Source organism: Podarcis vaucheri (genome assembly GCF_965113315.1).
Source record: "Podarcis vaucheri genome assembly, chromosome: 6".
NCBI lineage: Eukaryota > Metazoa > Chordata > Lepidosauria > Squamata > Lacertidae > Podarcis > Podarcis vaucheri.
The window spans coordinates 28616370-28636734 of NC_138764.1; the positions used below are offsets into that span (position 1 = coordinate 28616370).

Consider the following 20365-nt stretch of genomic DNA (forward strand, 5'->3'; position numbering starts at 1 on the left):
TTACCTTTTTAAGTAGCAGATGGGAGTGGTTTGGGGAAGTCAAATTGTGAATCAAATTAAAGCCTCTGGTGGGCCAAATCTGGTCCTCAGACAAGAGATTCTCACCCCTTGTGTAGAATATATTGAGTTGAATGGAGCATCTGTTTGACTCAGTATAGGGTAGCTTTCTATGCCTCATTAAAGGTTCCCGCCCTCTGGTATAAAACCTAGTTGCCTTAAGATGATTCCAGAGTGCTCAAACTAAAGGTCCATGTGGTATGTGGTTCAGCATTCTGTTTCCGACAATGTGCTGCTAGATGCCACCGAAAACTGTAACAGCAGGCTGTACCAGCAAAGGCTTTTTCCTGCTAATAATAATGATGATGATGATAATAATAATAATAATAATAATAATAATAATAATAATAATAATAATAATAATAATTTGTTTATACACCATCCATCTTGCAGAGTTTCCCCGGCCACTCTGGGTGGCTCCCAACATCATCGTAATCATAATCATAACCAGCAACAAAACATCAAACATTAAAAACTTCCCGAAACAGGGCTGCCTTCAGATGTCTTCTAAAAGTCAGATAGTTGTTTATTTCCTTGACATCTGATGGGAGGGCGTTCCACAGGACAGGTGCCACTACCGAGGAGGCTCTCTGCCTGGTTCCCTGTAGCTTCACTTTCGTAGTGAGGGAACTGCCAGAAGGCCCTCGGAGCTGGACCTCAGTGTCCAGGCTGAACAATTGGGGGTGGAGACGCTCCTTCAGTTATACTAGGCCAAGGCCATTTAGGGCTTTAAAGGTAAGCATCAACACTTTGAATTGTGTTCGGAAACGTACTGGGAGCCAATGTTAACCCCTCAACATCTGGAATCTCCATGTTCAGAAAAGGAAACATATCTGTGGAATCCACAGATATTCTTCTTCTGAATATGGAGAATCAGAGTCTTGCTAGGAAGATTATTATTGTTCATTGGTCCACCCATAACAAAAAGATGGTGAAATAGCACTGTAAATGAGCAATTTTGCACAGGCTATTTTTATTTAGACAAAACCCATCTTCTCTAAAAGGGTCAGCATCTAAGGATTAGTATGTATATATGTTGGGTTTCATGAAACTATGATATACAGATATAGATGTATACTCAGAAATGTCCAGTACAGGCTACTGTTCTTCAAAAGTGATGTGAGTTGCCATCACAAATTTCTGTAAGAGGATAAAGCAATAAATTGAGGCACGTTGCTGTCAACCCATTAAGCTTAACACAAGGATCCCAGGTTAAGTACTTCCGTAAGTCACAACTGTACAACAGAGCAGCCCATAATTAGAATTTTCAACACGCTGCGTAAGAGTCTTCTGGCATTTGTTGTGTCATTAGATGAGTGGGACATATAATTTAAAAGCAAAAGTTATAAAAATTAGGCATTTGCTAATTCATAACCCATTTACATTGTGACAGGCTATAATAGTTTTTAGATTGCTATGAAGACCTCCTTCGTGCTTCTTTGCCCTATAATGGCTCTGAAATTATTAGCGCTTGACAGCTCTAAATAAAGTTAAAATAATGGGGTTTGGCATCTCAGTGCAACTTACCCTTCTCTCATCAGTGTTGCTGCCATAATTGACAATGTCAGGTAAAAATAATTGCAAGTTGCAGAGATCTGTGACTTACAACTGAAGAAGTGTGAGTGCAAGGGTGAGGCGGAAGAGATGGAGATGCTGTACACAATCCATTCATATCTGACTCCCATTGAAAGATTAATCACGTTCAAAATGGCAGGTTGCCAACAGTGTTCATTTTGTACCTGTGTCCTGCGGAGGCATGTGGCATGTTCTGATTCAGGAATCAGAAACATTTCTATATTCTTAACACAACGTTGCATCGGGGATCTGTCTGGTACATCGCCATCTCAGCAAAATGATCCTGCTGAACAGAGGTGCCGTTTCAGAATTGGGGACACAAACATTTCATTGGGGTGAGCAAACCACACAGAAAAATGCAAAGTTCTTGGATATATTAGTCAACTTTATATTATTATTTAAATAGGAAAAGGGGTTGTGTTAAGAGTGCTTGCTGTTAATGCATTTTTTTAATACCTCCAGAGATATAAAAGTTCCCGCTAGATAACAACATGGTCTGAAACATGTCAAGGAAGGCACAAATGTTTCCATCAGCCATCCCTAAATGCTGCTGCTCTGCTGCTGAAACAAATCCATGATTGTAGATCAGTCACTCTCAGTCTGTCTTATCCCCCCCCCCCGGGTTGTTGTGAGATTCTCTGGAGGAAAAACAGGCGATCAGAGTTATAAAGAAACAAATGCCACACCAACCAGTGGTACTGTCTTTTAAGTTCCCCTTTTAACAATGCAAGGGGGACATTGGTGGCACTGTGGGTTAAACCACAGAGCCTAGGACTTGCCAATCAGAAGGTCGGCAGTTCGAATCCCCACGACGGGGTGAGCTCCCGTTGCTCGGTCCCTGCTCCTGCCAACCTAGCAGTTCGAAAGCACGTCAAAGTGCAAGTAGATAAATAGGTACCGCTGTGGGGGGAAGGTAAACGGTGTTTCTGTGCGCTGCTCTGGTTCGCCAGAAGCACTTAGTCATGCTGGCCACATGACCGGGAAGCTATACACCGGCTCCCTCAGCCAATAAAGCGAGATGAGCGCCGCAACCCCAGAGTCGGCCATGACTGGACCTAATGGTCAGAGGTCCCTTTACCTTTACCTTTAACAGTGCAATCCTATAAAAACCCACTCAGAAGAGAAAAGTGTCAGTGAGTTCAATGGAGCATATGCCTGGGGCTGGAGCTGGGGGGTGGGATATAAGTAATAAATAATAACAATAATAATATATTAATATTATTATTAATAATATAAATAATAATAGGTATGGGACTGCAGGACATGGGTGGCGCTGTAGTCTAAACCACAGAGCCTAGGGCTTGCTGATCAGAAGGTTGGCGGTTCGAATCCCCGCGACGGGGTGAGCTCCTGTTGCTCAGTTCCTGCACCTGTCCAGGTACCGCTCCGGTGGGAAGGTAACCGGCGTTTTCATGTGGTGCTCTGGTTCGCCAGAAGTGGTTTAGTCATGCTGGCCACATGACCCGGAAGCTGTCTATGGACAAATGCCGGCTCCCTCGGCCACTAAAGGGAGATTAGCACTGCAACCCCAGTCATCTGCGACTGGACTTAACGGTTAGGGGTCCCCTTACCTTTAGGTATGGGACTGCAGTCTCAGGTAGAGCATGATTTTAAGCCAGAACAATATTTACCTTGCTTAAAGGTCACAAATGAGGGCAAAAGGGAAGGGTTCACACCCAGGCAAATATGTTGTAATATGCAGTGACTGACTCACACTTGTGTGCATGAAAGTGTTAACCTGAGCTCAGGTTGCAAGTGGCTGTGACTTAGCAGTCTCTCAGCAGCCTCTGCTCCCTCATCTTCTCAGTCTTTTTCTCTCCCTGCTTCCTGGAGCAAGCAAAGAAGGAGCCATGTGGCCAATGGCTCCCAGCTGCAAGAAAAACTAAATGAACTGAATCTGTTCTAAAAGGAGGTTTTAAAGCCTGCATCTTTGCTAACCTCAAGATTGCATGGTTCCTTTTGCAAGGAAACCGAGCTCTTCTTCTCCTTGTCTGGAATCTTCTTACATCTTTGTTTTAATGTCAATGGAAGGAGACCTGTTTGATGTAACTTCTGGAAACTCTGTGAGTAAAATCTCCGCTTATTTGGAAAGCTAAGTGCCTGTGAGTTATTCTAGCCTTAGTATTTACATGGGGAACGTTTGTTTAAGGGTGGGTGAGGCCAGATGTAAATCTAACCGAGTTTTAATGTGCTTGGAGCAATCATCATTGTGCCAACTCTGCTACAAGAGAATAAGAATCTCTCTTCCACATTTTTTCCTACAACAGCCTGTCCGTAAGAGGCAAACATTTTTAATTCAGTCTTGGGGAAAATTCAAGTTTGAAAACAGAATGGCAATTTACGTTTCAGCAATTTTCCTAGATGAACTAGGAGACTTCTATTTAATTGTCATGCAGTTAAAGCCTCGTTGCATTTCTTAACAGTCAGGCCCCTCCTATGTTGTTAGCATTGATCTTTTCTAATTCTTAATAGAATATACCTGCTTATTATTATCATCATGATGCCTACTAATACAACATTTCAGGCAATATTAAGTAACCTAATTCTTCCCCTTTCTCAAGAGAAGAATCCTTTATAATCACCATAAGTCTTAAAATTCTTTTTAAAATTATGCGACTTTTCAGCTTACTAACTTTCCAGGCCTCCATTTTTTTTCTCTCATCTTCATTCCCTGAGGCTCCTTGGAATATGTATGAAATCCCATCAATTCAAGAGAATATGACAAATGCATCATCAGAGCAATAGAGATTTAATGAGCTATGTTATAATACTTCATCAAAACATCACTGATGGCCTTCAGCTGATGTATTGTATTCAGGCTGTATCAGCCAGTTGTCCTGTATGGAAGAAGTGGAGGTCGAACTACTGGGTGGAAGCAAGGATAAAGCAAATGAGGAAAAGGAGCCTCTAAGCTTTCTGTACTTTACCTCAAAGGAATCTCGGGTATTTCTTCAATTTGGATTTTGCACCACTGAAAATGTATTTTTGCTGTCTCTTTGTTAACAAACATACTAGAGAATAAAAACACTCTTGCCTTTTCTTTATGTGGCAAAATGTGAATTTCTGAACAAATAAGCCACCAGTCTCACTCCCACCCACCCAGTGCTTTCCCCCCTAAAAAAATGTTTAGGGGTACTCTCATTTTCCTACTCATATTGAAATACTGCCCTTCAGTGAGGCCAAACTTAGATTCACAAAATGCTTAGGGGTATGTGTACCCCTGCGTCCCCCCAGAATAGAAGCACTGCTCACCTTTTGTACAACCATGTGTTGTGTTGTGTCATGCTGGGTTTTTTTTTTTGTGTGTGTGTGTGTGTGAAAAGAGAACACTGGCATCAATCTCCTAAGGGGAAAAGTCCAGATACAGGTCTGTTTCAGACACTAACAGTTTGCCTGTTGCAATTGGAGGATGTAAGGGAAGACATGAATCCACAGAGACCTCTCTTTTTTTCTCTGTGTGTTCCAACATGTGGAGGGGGACCTGGGAATTGCTTCACATTTCATCCCACAGAGTGTCAGAGAAAGAAAGCATCACATGAGAAAAAGATGGAACGTACAGTGGTACCTCGGGTTACAAGTAGTGCCTCGGGTTAAGAACTTTACCTCAGGATGAGAGCAGAAATTGTGCGCCGGGGGCACAGCAGCAGCGGGATGCCCCATTAGCTAAAGTGGTACCTCAGGTTAAGAACGGTTTCAGGTTAAGAACGGACCTCCGGAACGAATTAAGTTCATAACCAGAGGTACCACTGTACTTTGAATTTAAGGCTGCATGTTGGATTCAGGTGAATTCCAAATCCTTAGCTGAAGCTGGCTGCTCATGAAAGATTTGGGCTTGTCTGAACCAAAATGGTATCATCCTGAAAACCTCAGAGGGAAAATAATGGACCAGTGAAAGAATTTGGGATGCTTAGAGATGTGGATGCTAAAAACCCACTGCAGCCAATGTTTTTGCCAAAAGCGAATCCTTTATTCTTAAGTTTGGAAGGATGTGGAAAGGGGTTTTGTGGATGGGTGTGGCTGGCAGGTCTTGCTTCTAATCTGGGCTCTCCTGTCTCAGTGTTTTGTGGAAGGGATGTTGAAGTAGTTTATCATCTTGTCCCTATGTGTTCTGTGCATGTGACCATTGCGAAGTCTGCTAATAGTGCTTGCTGGATATTCAAACCCTTCTGTTGCTGTAACCTATGTCCATACCCCCACTCCTGTCAGTTCAGCTTTGCACTTTCTGTGGCATTTGGTGCCAACTGAGCAGAAAATGAGCCTGAATAATTTCTTCGTTGATTGTTATTTGCTAGTCCCTACAGCATCCTTCTGAAATTTCTCAGGTTGCTTTCCTTGGGGCACCTCTACAATATATGTATATATTTTCCTATTGAAATCATTGCTCATAAAACAACAGGGAGAGAACTGAATCCCTCTACCCAAAATCAGCTTTACCTAGAGCAACAACTGTCCCTGCTGCACCTGTCCTTCTGGAATTTGTTATATTTCTAACCTCAGCAGAAGAACTCAAAAAGGAATGCCAAAACTTGGCTGTGACACACCTGTGCTCTTTCGCCGCTCCAAGGTAATAGCACTAACACAGCATGGAAAAAAGAGTTCAAGGACTCACTCCAGAGTCTCTCTCTTTACAGCATATCATGTCCTCACTCAAGGGTCAAAACACTTTAGCCTCACCACAGGCATCAACAAAAGCTTAAAATAAAGAGGAAGCCAAGAGCAGTTCCCCTGAAATACTGTATTTTCCCGTGTATAAGATGATGTTTTTTCTTTAAAAATTTAGTCAAAAATTGGGGGTCGTCTTATACACGCATGCTGAATGCACAGGGGTGAAGAAGGAGGAGGAGGAGGAGGAGGAGGAGGAGGAGGAGGAGGAGGAGGAGGAGGAGGAGAAGAAGAAGAAGAAGAAGAAGAAGAAGAAGAAGAAGAAGAAGAAGAAGAAGAAGAAGAAGAAGAAGAGCTCACCTTCCTGTGGCTGCTGTGGTTCTACCAACCATTGCTGGCTGACTGCCGGTTGTTGTTTTCCCCATTTTTTAGCAAATGTCCAGGCTGGGAGGGGGGGTTGCAGTTTGCTCATTCAACCCAAAAAAGCTTGACAATTTTGAGAGAACAATTGCCCCCCCCAAAAAAAAGCTCAAAAATAAAATAAAATAGGGGGTCGTCTTATACATGGAGAAATACGGTATACTCTCCCTAGGAAGCAGTCCAGTTTCTCCCAAAATGTTCACACCATGGGTGTTACCGTCTTGGATCACAGGGGTCTACACAAATCTATACACCATGGATAGCTAACCTCATTCCTTTCCTGTGTTGCTGGGTTACAATTGCCATCAACTCCAGCTGCCACACCTAGTGATCAAGGATGATGGGAGTTGTAGTTCAACAACATTTGGAGAGCATCACATTACTTACTACTGAAGATAATGTAGATCAGGCGTGACTTCATCAAATAAATTCATATGGCTTTGCACAGCCAGAGACACAGGCATACAAGTGGCCGACTTGAAAGCTTCCCGGACATTCTTGCTCTGTGGATACTGCTACTAACACAGCCACAATCAAATTTAGACCGGTAGATGGGTGGGAAACTGATAGCAGCAACAGTGAAACCTAGAGAAGTGACTCATTTAATAATAATAATAATAATAATAATAATAATAATAATAATAATAATTTATATACCACCCTATACCTGGAGGTCTCAGGGCAGTTCACAGAATAAAATCAAGATATAAAACCACAAAATACATAATAAAAATAAAAACAGCAACCCAATAGCCCCCCCCAAAAAAAAAACACATTTTAAAAGGGCATAGGATGTAAATAAATCAGATCAACCAAAGGCCTGGTTAAAAAGGAATATTTTTGCCTGGTGTCTAAAGGTGTATAATGAAAATGCCAGGCGAACTTCCCTGAAGAGAGCATTCCACAGATGGGGAGCCACTACAAAAAAGGCCCGTTCTCGTGTTGCCACCCTCTGGACCTCTTGAGGAGGAGGCACATGAAGAAGGGCCTCAGAAGATGATCTCAGGGTCTGGGGAGGTTCATATGGAAAGAGGCAGTCCTTGAGGTATTGCAATCCTGAGCTGTTTAAGGCTTTATAGGTCAAAACCAGCACTTTGAATTGGGCCCGGAAATTAATTGGTAGCCAGTGCATTCGATCCAGGATCAGTGTACTATGCTCAAACCGTCTTGCTCCGGTGAGCAACCTGGATGCTGAATTCTGCACCAGCTGAAGTTTCCAAACCGTCTTCAGAGGCAGCCCTTATAAAGTCCATAATCATCACCTTGCATGCATCAGGATGTAGAGGCATATGCTTTTGTTTGAGGAAATCCACAGCCCTCACGCAGGATAATATAGAACAAGGGATAGATCTCCCAACCCCAAATCTCTATTGTGCTCAGTCTTTGGTTGCCTCATTTGGGGGCCTGGCAACCAGAAGTCACTAATATTTCATTGTTTCTACGTCCCCATTGGAGGATGGCAGTAGGGAAAAAAGAATTCTTTTGTAAAATGAAGCAGAACAGTGAAAAGATCAGCTTTCCAAATGGTTTGCGTTGGCGAAACAATGCTTCCGCTTCAGAATTTGATGCCCGAATCCAACATCTCGGAAATTGGCTATAACCCCAGCTTTGATTGCTCTGATCATTGATCTAATCCAAACAAAAGCTATCTCATGAACTGTAAGAGCACTGTTGCATCCAGCCAGCAGGAAGATCAGAAAGCGTCGTAAAAAAAACAACAAAAGGTGGTGGGGTGTACTTTTTTCCCTTTTTCTTTTTGCTCACACAACTGTTGATGCTCTTGAATAATTAAAGTCAAACATCATTAAGGTTGTAACCTCCATTAAGAACCCATTGTATTTGCAAAGGAACCCTGTCACTAATTGCTTCTCCGGCTATTCTCTCAATGTCGCTTGTGTACGAGGACCAAGGCTCTGGCACTCGCCCAGAGTTGAGTATGGGCAATTTCCTCTAAATGATGAGCTGAATCTATTTTTTTTACTCACTTTGCCTTTTGTATTGTACAACACCACCCCCATTTTTTATTGTTGTTCATGGGGGGCCGTTTATAACACTTAAGCAAGGAGCTTGTCACATTTCGCTCTAACTATCTACATGTTCAGTCATTAAAATGGCTCAGAGTGGCAACTGATTCTGAATATTTTAAGCTAAGAAAACTCCCTAAAGGCACCATTATAGTTGAGGTCTGCTCAAGCATTTACCCTACACACGTAGTTCAAAAATGTTCTCTGGCATGCCCGGTAATTGAATTAGGAATGGAATCGTGATTTGGGAACATTCTTCGCAACACACACGGACTGTTGGAGTTCAACAACATCTGGAGGGCCACGCTACCCCATTGTGTTTAGGTTTAGTCATGTAGGTGTGTGTTCCATCTCAAAAAGAAAATGTGAACTTAATGGCTAAATTTGATATACTGGACCCCAAATAGAGGCCCTAGAAACAGAATGAAATGCTGTAGATGCAACAGCAAGGTTCATTCAGTTTGTAATGTAAGAGTTAATTCTGTTAGTGTTACGGTCAGCTAGCCAAGATGTGGGCAAGCAGACATGTTGCTTAGCAACCAAGCAAATTAGCACAGTCTTCACTGAGGTGGCACATGCTTTAATTGGCTGTGTAGTTCTGAGGGAGTTTTTTCTCTGTATGTTTAGTCTCATGTCTCCTTGCTAAACAGAAAGACAAAAGTGTTATTAGAACTTTTGTCTCTGAGCAGCATTATTTGAATGACTTCGCTAACATGAAGGGCAACACATCCCTTCATGGAAGTCCTAGGAGACTGGCTCAATCTATTTTGCCATCCCAGTTAAAAATCAATGTTGTGTCTCTTAACCACTGTATTTCTGGGAGTAGGCAGAAGAGTATTAGAAATGTTTTTCCTTCCTAAATGGTGTATTCCACAGAGGCAAATGCACTATGTTGGTCAGGAGGGAAGAGTCAGTTGCTCACTCCGTCCTCTCTTATGGTGGAGAAGCTGAAGGATTTCCAAACAACAAATATATACAGTGTGTGTGCGCGTGTGTGCTTGCATATGAACATTAGACACATGGAATCAGTAATCTGTGACAGAGCAAAATGTCCTTCAGATGTTGTTGAACTTCAGACCCCACCATTCCTGACCATTGGCCATTCTGACTGAGTCTGATGGACCTTGCTTAGATACTCAAGGGCAGGATCCACCAAAATTAGTGGTAAGAAATTAATTAAAGACTATTGATTTCAGTGGGTCTACTCTGAATATGGCTTAGACAGATGCCACTCAATGTATAGAATATGGCAAGCATTCAATGTAGGAAGTCCAAAAATGCCTCAAGTATCTACTGTGATCCTTCACAACGCGTATATATCCGTAAGTCTCTATTAGTCTGTCACAAATTTGCTGTAATTAATAAACTAAACTCTAAAACCTTTCATGTGGTGACTGTCTATCCTTCATAATTCTAATTGTAGAGGATTACATGATACATTTAATCACCGTCAGTTATATATAGAATATTTCTTAATTATATAAAGTGGTCAGCAACTTATTTTGGGGGGTTTCTATCCTTATACTTCATTATTATTTGGAACAACCTGCTCTCCCCCACTCTGCCGTTTTTGACCGGTGTGGTGACAAGATCAAGGTCTGATTCCATGGTGAATTACCACATGGCTTCCTCGCCACAAACTGCATATAGGAACGCTCTAGTTTTGGTTGGGAGTGGGGATACAAAGCAGCTCATCACAGGCAAAGTGCTTGTGATCATCAGCCCTAATTTAGTCACATGGGTACTGTTCCCTCTCGGGCACTTTTATTATCTCCTGAAGTTGATAGAACTTCAACTGACTGGGGATCATTCGCCTAATTATTAGTCTATAGATTATCATTGGCACTTAGACAGGGACGGAAGGTTCGATCTATGGAATGCATTCATTACCACACCGCCATAGAATTACAGATCAGAAGTTCTCAGGGAAATGAACCTCTTAGCCAGAGAAATGGCAAGCTTCTTTGTGGCATTTCCGTTGCCAGTTCACACATACATGTTTATAGCTAGGGCACCACATGTAGGACACCATACTGTTTCTTACATCTCCTTTCATTGATCAGTCCTATCCTTTTCCTACACTAAACACCAACTCTATCTATCTATCTATCTATCTATCTATCTATCTATCTATCATCTATCTATCTATCTATCTATATAATTTCTATGCATTTTTTATATTTTAATGCAAGTCAGTGCATATATTAATGTATGCCTGTGCATTTTTTCATTGTGAACCACATCACATAATGTGGTATCTGACAGATTTCTGTAATAAATTCCACACCATTCTTTTCAAGGGAGCAAATCAGTTTGGCCCACATCAAAATGTAGATCAAACGAAATCCTTCAGCTTCCCTTACCATAAGAGAGGACATGTTGTGCTCCATTAGTGCCTACTCAAAGTCAGTCTGTGTTACAGTCTCAGCTGCCTGGTGGGAAATCATTTTCTGCAGTAGCAGACATTCCACAAATACTTCCCGGAGTCAAAGTTTCAGTTGTGAGTACTGTAAGGGTGCTTGAATGAATGAATGAATAAAAACCTCCAATGTGATCCCTAAGAGTGTCCAGAATTACCACCTAAGGAAATACAGAGTGCCACCACAACTTTCTGCTGCCACCAAATAGCACCAGAAATCATTCTAATCAACACATTTGACATTTAAAAAATATATCCAGCTGATGGATGCAGTGGCGTAGCGTGGGTTGTCAGCACCCAGGGCAAGGCAAGTAATTTGTGCCCCCTAACCCAGGTAGGGGCAGAGAGCTGCGAGTGCGAGCGCGCTCCCCCCCAGATGTTGCGCCCGGTGTGGCCGGCCCCCCTGCACCCCCCACGCTACGCCACAGGATGGATGGATATAGCAAATATATTCCTATCATCTAGTTGGATCATTTGATCCCACTTGAATTGCTGTGATGAAGATGAGGACTCCATGGGTTCAGGTGAAGAACACGGCCAAAAGTAAAAGGTCAGGCAGTGGAAAAATATATTTTAAAGCTCTCATCTAGTCTGCCTGCCTGACAAGGCTGGTTCAGCTGCAGGTCAGCATGGAGACTCAGAGACAAACAGTAAAGTTGATTCTTTATTCAAGGAAACAGAATACTAATAGAGAAATCTACGATGAGACTAACCCCGGTAAGGCAGTTGCCAGAACTGACAATCTGGGCCACCCACTTCCCCCTTAGTCCCCTCCCTGTCCCTCTGTTTCCCCTGCAGTCTTAAACTCCATCGGGGAGGGGAGCCCTGAGACCTCTGGGCTCATTGTTCTGCTACATGCAAAAGACTCTGAAACCTTGGAGACAAGGGCTTAGGAGAGCTGAATGCAGTAGGACTGCCAGGCTCCTGTGAATCTGTTGCAGCCTCAGCCCTCACCTCCTCCTCAGCTGCCTGGCCTACATCTGCAGTGCTTTCTGCCTCTTCTTCCTCTCTCTCACTCAAGCCTGTTGCTTATTCAGCATCCAGCCATTCTTCCCCCAACCCTCCTCTGACTTATCTTCCATGTCTCACCACCATCTCCTGGCTCAGAGCCATCCTGTTCTGAGGCTTTCCTAGGTGGTTTTCCAGCCTCTCTGGCCTGTCCCTGGCGTCGCCTCTCTTCTAGTTTGTCCTTCCTAGCTTATCTTCCATTTTCTCATATGCTTCCTCATCTTTGTCCACATTTTAACATTCTGAAATGCTCTGTGAGGTGAGGCTACTTAAATGATGGAAATTCCCGACACCTTGAAATTCAGACAAACCCTCCCAGGATGTTACCAACATTTTCTCTCCTCTTTGATAATTTTTCAAACACTGTTTCCAAACACAGATTATTCTCATTAACTTTTGTAGAATAATAAAAAAGCAGAATCAATGTTTGGTACATGAAATATACTCGGAGTTGTGTGTTGATTTCATGCTCTTTATTTCAGCTCATGGGAAACAGTGAGTGAGTGTGTTTTCCCCCAAAACCTCTGGATATATATATATACATTATTTACACAATGGGTCCCACGTGATTGGCTGATTCAACTCCCCTCCTGGAGCCTGATTGGGCTGCTTCTGCAGGCCAATCAGGTTGCTGATTCACTTCCTCCTGGAGCCAGATTGGGCGGCTCCTGCAGACCAATCAGGTTGCTGCCTTCTAGGATCCTACCTGCCTATTATTCTAGGATCCAGGCTCAGTACATAGCAGTACAACAGCATACCAGCATACCTAGTGTCGTGTTGCCTTAACACTGCCCAGGGATGCACCTGTGCCCAAGGAAATATCATGTGACACCCACAGGGTCCCCCTACCCCTGCTGCAATTATGCCTGAAGGACAAGGAGGCCAGCTTGAAAAAAATATTGGGGGGAGGGACAAGTAAGCCCCATCCCACGTAATCAATCACAAGACACAGTGCACACACACCACTTGAACAGCAATGCCCATCAATTCTGAGGAAGCCCAGATCTCTCAAATATTTGAAAGGGGGTGCGAAGGGACCTTGGCTGGTAGGAGTTGGCTCCTATGCTGACAGAGATATTCTATTGTGGCCAATAGAGTAAGTTGAGATGTACACTTAGTTGTGGTGTTGATGGGTGTAGTATCCACAGAATTTTCACCAGTTTGCAAATGTGCCCTGGGCCTGAAAAGTTTGGCAACCCCTGTTTTAACACATTGCTGCATGCTAAGTCCTGAGGGGCATCTGTTTGGAAACAGAATGGACCTTCGTTCTGATCCAGAAAGACTAGTCCCAACGTATGAAACTGCAGGCGTGCATCCTAAACACGGCGCCAGCATGCTTTGTAACCGAATTTTCTCCAAAAGGAAAGTATGTCTCCAAACCTATTCCCTTTATTTCTGGAACTGTTAATTTGCATCAGGTTGTTTTCCATGTCTCTTGACTGATTGGCTGAGAACAGTAAAATATGAGCCTTGCCCCTGCTTATTGTCCAGAGGCTGCTAAAAGTTCATTTGTATGAAAGACTTCTTCATCCGTTGTTGTTTTTTTAAAAAAGGACTACCTTGCAGAAGACTTTCTGTGCAAATTAGAGGCATTGTCTGAATACTGTCAAGTGTGCTCTTAATTTAATAACAGGGTGTCATGAGAAAATGCATAATGCTGAAACGGGGCAATTAGAGGAACATAATTATTTGAGGCTTTAAAGCACATTTCCTCCCTAAAGAATGGGATTGTGAACAAGCACAAAAGGGCAGTGTTCAACTGTGTGCTTTTTTTGGATAGAAGCAAGGCTATGTCTATTCCACAGTTCTTCAGCCCTGCTGCACAGAGAGGGGAGTACAAGTCTGGTGTGGCGTTCAAAATCTTCAGAATCCCAACATTGGTGTAAGTTTCCAGCCTCTAAGATTGAAGAGATAAGCATGAGAGTGAGCAATACCTGGTGAAATCTCAAAAGAAGGAAAGTGTTGTGACTTCCATGGAGATGTCTTGCTAGGATTGGTCAGAGGGGGAAGAAGACTGGGATGAGAATCTGGAAGCGGAGGATTTGATCCTGAGGAGAGACCTAGAGGCATTGAGCCAGATCCAGGGGAGAGAAAGAGCCAAGTGTCAGGAGCAAAGCCTGTCTCAGTGCCACTGGCATGACTTGAACGTTGCCTCCTGCCAGCAAAGGACCTTCGCACACACATTCAGGAAGTTGCTTGGAGATGTATAAGACAGTGAACTGATTCCACTGACTCCATCAACTCCATCACCATGGCCTTTCCATGAGTGCCCCTCCCTTGGGCAGCTAGTAGCAGCGGTTGCAGAGTGGGAGAAGAAGAGGAGGAGCTGCAGCCCAGGCCCATGGGATGTGATGTGCCAGCTCTGAGAGGAAGGCAGAGGGCAGTGCCACCTTGGACGGGAAGAAATGGGAAGCAGAGTGGAAAACTTGATAATAATAATAATAATAATAATAATAATAATAATAATAAGCTTTGTGCATCCGCATCTAATTTTGCTGCCTTCTAAAATTTATTTATTGTTATCTGTTTTTCTTTTTTGTAAATCTACCAAAGAATGAAATGAAATGAAATCGGGATTAATGGGTTTTCTCAGGACAGTGGAGGACGTGTCCCCTTAGAGCAGTGGCAGTGGCATTTACCGTGCTTGGGGGATACACACAAAAATGGGGTTGTTGGTTTTTTTTAAAAAGTGTAGGTGGGTTCCCACGAGGCAAGACGCAGTGATAACAGCAAGAACCTTTATTGAATTAACAGAACTGAACAACAGGGGCAAAGCAACTGCTTATATACATTTCCGAAGGCCTGGGCCACTCCCACTCCCAAGCTGATTGGCTGTCTAAACTTCCAAGCTGCGAATCATGACTCAGAGGTTCAGGGCCCATGGCAGAGGGCCAAATCCTGAAATGTTCTGTGATTGGATATCATGTACTGAATCAGAACACAGGGGCTCAGAATCCTTGGTCCAGACTCAAGCTCAGGGCAGACACAGACCACCGAATACATAACAGGGGTCAAGGAGGGTCAGTTATGGGTGGAGCTGGAAATGTCCTTATTTTCATCTGAGGAATGTTGTGGGGTATATTAAAAGACTTTGGCAAAAACTGAGTCAGGAATTGAAATACTACATCCACCTACAAAGGCCTGGATAGGGGGCAGTGACTGAGTAGCACATAAGGACATAACACAGGAGTCTGTCTTCAACTGAGTCAGACCATTCGTCTGTTTAACTCACTATTGCCTACTCTCTCCGGCAGCTGCTCTCAGATAGGGGTCTGCTCCAGTTTGTCCTGGAGATCCAGTGTTGTGTAGTGGTTAAGAGCAGTAGACTCGTAATCTGGTGAACCGGGTTCGCGTCTCTGCTCCTCCACATGCAGCTGCTGGGTGACTTTGGGATAGTCACACTTCTTTGAAGTCTCTCAGCCCCACTCATCTCACAGAGTGTTTGTTGTGGGGGAGGAAGGGAAAGGAGAATGTTAGCCGCTTTGAGACTCCTTCGGGTAGTAATAAAGCGGGATATCAAATCCAAACTACTACTACTACTACTACTACTACTACTACTATTCTTCTTCTTCTTCTTCTTCTTCTTCTTCTTCTTCTTCTTCTTCTTCTTTAACCTGGGACCTTTTCCATGAAAACACAACCCTTCCTTAACATTTTCAGTGACCGGGGCAAGAGGTCTAGGGGAGAGACCATAGCTTAGTGGTGGAGCACATTTTGTGTGCAAAGGGCCCCCAGTACAGTCGCTGGTATCTCCAGCTATAAGATGATGTTGGACGTCTTCTGCTGGAGGACCTAGAAATCTGTTCCCTGTCACAGTAGGCAGTTATCTGCTAGAAAGACAGAACTGTTAAAAACGGTTTCTCTTGTTATTAGATTTTCAGAGTTTTCTGCACAGGAGCAAAAAGGGCAGAAAAAGATTTATGTAAGATAAGCAAATACATGCACCAAGTTTGCTTGACTGCATAATTTTTTAAAAGCGGGATTCTTGTGGGGGTGTTGGTGTAGGATTTGGATGCACTAATTTATTTTTAGCATGGACTCTACACAGCCCCCAAATATAATGAATGCATCAAGGCTGCTGCAGGCAAGAAAATCATAAGAGCTGAGATTAGCTTAATAGACACAAGGCAGATCATGGTGCTGCAAGATGTGCAGTCTTGATTCCATGGACTAGCTAAATACTTGGGGAGGAAAAGTAGACTTGGTTCCTTAATGGGATTTGGGAATATCTGTCCCTCCTTCTTATCTGTGCCAGAGAATGAGACAGCTGCCATTCAACATTCTAGTGGAGCATTCAGTAAATAAATGAAGTAAAGTTCTAGGTATCAAAAACCAACCAACCAACCAAAAACCTGGTTGACATGTCACAAACAGATTTATTTGTAAGGACACTTGTCCTGTTGTACTTGGTGCTATTTACTTATGAGTAAAACATGCTTGCGATTTAGCTGTAAAGTGTTCTGTGGAATGTCATTGCAAAATGAAGGAAGAGGTGGGACTTGATTCTGCAATGTCTTGCCCCCTCCCAAAGCCCCACATGGGCCCATGCAAGAGCGTAGCTAAATGACATTATACTCAGGACAGCCATCACTCGCAGATGAACCAATTGAGGTTCACATCATACCTCATACAGAAACTGTCAAGAGTTTGGCATATATTGATTCTCGTCAGGGAAAAAGGCAGGGTATAAATAAATATACATGATGATGTGCATAAATAATCTGATACAATTGCTGGCTGAAGGGATAAAGAAACTTAAGGTTTATTTTTCATGGCAAACATAGCAATTTCGAGTACAAGCTGACATGCGGCCAACATGGCATCGAGAAGTTAATATGCATACTGACTTGAAGAAGACGCAGATAGGAAGTAAAGGAGGAAGGGAAAAAAACAGTCTACATGAAGTTACTTATGCGGCCAACATGGCATCGAGAAGTTAATATGCATACTGACTTGAAGAAGACACAGATAGGAAGTAAAGGAGGAAGGGAAAAAAACAGTCTACATGAAGTTACTTATGAAGGAATTTGTGAGGAAAGAATAGGCTGTCTTTCTGCCTATCACCCTGACTGGTTTGTGTAACTTATTGTAAGTGTTGCTGCTTGACTCCCAACAGAAACAACATCTATACACAAGTCTTTTCCAAGACTTTACATCAAGAAAACTAGTTTAGTGTATGGAGTGCTAAACTGGGAGACAAGGTTCAAGCTTGGCCTTCAGCGATCTCACAGGGTTGTCATCATCAGATAAAGTGAGACAACCATATACCAGAGGTGAGGATATTACAGCCCTTCAGATGCTGCTGGACTCCAATGCCCATCAGCTGCAGTCAGCATGGCTAATAGTCAGAGGTGATGGAAGTTGTAGTCCAACAACATCGGGATGTATACGGTTTCTGCAATATACATGATCTTGGATGGAAGGTTGAGATGCAAATATGATAGATCCATAACTAAACCAAACCTACTCAGAGATTTAACTAATGGAAAACAGGGGAACCTCAGGTACTCAACACAGTTAACCTGAGAGAATGACGATATCTAGCTATATAATTGTATGTAGCATAGTAAAAATGTCTTGCAGGAAATTTAAAATCAATACAGTATTGAATGCATTTAGCCAGACTACCTAATTATATCCTAGTGATTTAAAAGCAATGATCATACATTTTAAAAACACTGCTTCCATTGTATAACTCTAGACACACTTCCCCCAGTAGCTATGAATCTAGTGGTGTTACAGAACTTGTCCAGACTCCCAAAGAGGTCAATGAGTCTTTCCATTGACTTCATAGCTTTAGACCGGTCCCCTAATGAACAGTGTATAATTCATGTACAGAGCATTACACAATATATTCCATCTTCCCTTGTCATATTACTGTAATGGATCATACCTTATTAATCCTGCCTGCATTCCACTTGATGATCCTAATGGATAGCCTTTTAAGTCATGTTGCCAATTTTACCTTTCTCCGCTGGGCAATGGTTCAGAACGATGCAAGCAACAACTGCGAGGGTTTTAGTCTATGCGGGGAGATTCCAAAATAGGGCAGACTTCAGGGTCTCAGGCAGGTTCTATATCTCACAGGGCTACTGTGAGAATTAAATAGGAGTTGGCAGGCCTCAATGCCCTGTACCCCTCATATTACTGGCCAGAGAAGAGAACAATATACAAGTCCTTTCAAAAAATATCAGCATATGCTAACCAATAAGAATATTTTAGAAAACTGTGTATAGTGAAATGCTCTTGGGCCTGTATTATCATGCCTGAAGTCATAACTTTCTGTAGGGATGTAAGCAGCTCAATTTTTCACATGTATGAATTGTTGTGGATAATGGAACGACTCAGGGAAACAAGGGAGGGATTTTTAGCACAGTAATATAGAAGAGCAAGAAACTGGCAGATGATGTTGAAGTTGAAGCACCCAGACAAACCACAAAACAGGGGGGAAAGTGCCAACCAATCCACAGAAGAGTTCTCCCTGTAGCCCTCTACATTCCCTATTTGGGTTTGCTTCGGTCTAGTTTCCGGGAAGAAGACCAACCTTTAAAGCCCTATACGGACCTAGAACCCTCGTACCTACGGGACCGCCTCTCCTGGTATGTCCCACAGAGGAACTTATAGTCTTCAAACAAAAACATCTTGAAGGTCCCAGGCCACAGAGAGGCTGGGCTGGCCTCAACTAGAGCCAGGGCTTTTTCGGCTGTGGCTCCGGCTGGTGGCTTCGGCTGGTGGAACGCTCTGTCACAAGGAACTAGGGCCCTGCGGGACTTGACATCTTTCTGCAGGGCCTGCAAGACAGAGCTGTTCCACCAGGCCTTTGGCCAGGGCACAGCCTGACTCCCTCCTTTGGCAATCTTCGCAGAGCTCTGGCCCAGTGGTTGCCATCAGTTTGATTTGAGTTAATTTTATAATGAATGATTTTGGTATGTTGTATGATTTTATTGTTGTTAGCCACCCTGAGCCCGGTTTCGGCTAGGGAGGGCGGGATATAAATAAATTTTATTATTATTATTATTACAGTTTGCTGAAACTACATCTGTCTCAGATATACCACACTGAAGTGCTTTCAAGGCTGTGCCAATTCTCTTCAAGAATTTTGCAAATTTCACAGAATCATAGAATTGTGGAGTTGGAAGGGATCCTGAGGATCAACTCGTCCAACTCCCTGCAGTGCAGGAATATGCAGTTGTCCCATGAGCGGATCAAACCTGCGACCTTGGCGTTATCAGCACCATGCTCTAGGCAACTGAGCTATCCAGTATTTGAAAGCTTTGGAGATGGATCTGTTGCTTGGCATGAGTTGTGGCCAAAAATACCAAATAAATACAGCCATGATTGTGCGACATATGCAAGGAGAACCTTACTGAACTATTGGAACATACCCAGTGGTTTCCTGCTACTTTCCCACTGTTACAGCACTTTCAATTCCAGCTACAACATGCATAATTGAATGGCGATTTAGCACTTTGTACAGGGTGAAGACATGGCCCTGTTCAACAATGAATGGAGATTGATTGTCTAGCTTGTGTTTGTGCCCATGGGGAAAAGTGATGGCCTATCCTATGGGGAAATTTATAAAAGACATGATTGACCATTGAGACCAAGACCCTCAATGACTCCAGATCTTGTTTAAAGAATGATCCACATCATATCATGCTTTCCTTTATGTTACCAATAAGCAAGTATTAGCAAAAATGTCTGGCATTCACTACATACAAAGCAGATTCTGTGTAAAAGGTATGAAACTTATCCTTGAGGGTTTTTTAATTAGGTTTGTTGTTGTTGTTGTTTAGTCGTGTCCGACTCTTTGTGACCCCATGGACCAGAGCATGCCAGGCACTCCTGTCTTCCACTGCCTCCCGCAGTTTAGTCAAACTCATGCTGGTAGCTTCGAGAACACTGTCCAACCATCTCGTCCTCTGTCGTCCCCTTCTCCTTGTGCCCTCCATCTTTCCCAACATCAGGGTCTTTTCCAGGGAGTCTTCTCTTCTCATGAGGTGGCCAAAGTATTGGAGCCTCAGCTTCAGGATCAGTCCTTCCAGTGAGCACTCAGGGCTGGAGAGGTTTGATCTTCTTGCAGTCCATTGGACTCTCAAGAGTCTCCTCCAGCACCATAATTCAAAAGCATCAATTCTTCGGTGATCAGCCTTCTTTATGGTCCAGCTCTCACTTCCATACATCACTACTGGGAAAACCATAGCTTTAACTATATGCACCTTTGTTGGCAAGGTGATGTCTCTGCTTTTTAAGATGCTTT

The 20365-nt window shown here is 43.1% G+C and overlaps 1 long non-coding RNA gene across 1 annotated transcript in view; it reads left to right on the forward strand.

Moving 5' to 3' along the window:
* LOC309535206 overlaps positions 1–20365 on the forward strand; it is a 135187-nt gene that overhangs the window by 96091 nt on the left and 18731 nt on the right. The window contains exon 4 of the long non-coding RNA XR_014221112.1: positions 13886–13987. This is a non-coding gene — a long non-coding RNA (uncharacterized lncRNA). The remainder of the gene's footprint in view (positions 1–13885; positions 13988–20365) is intronic.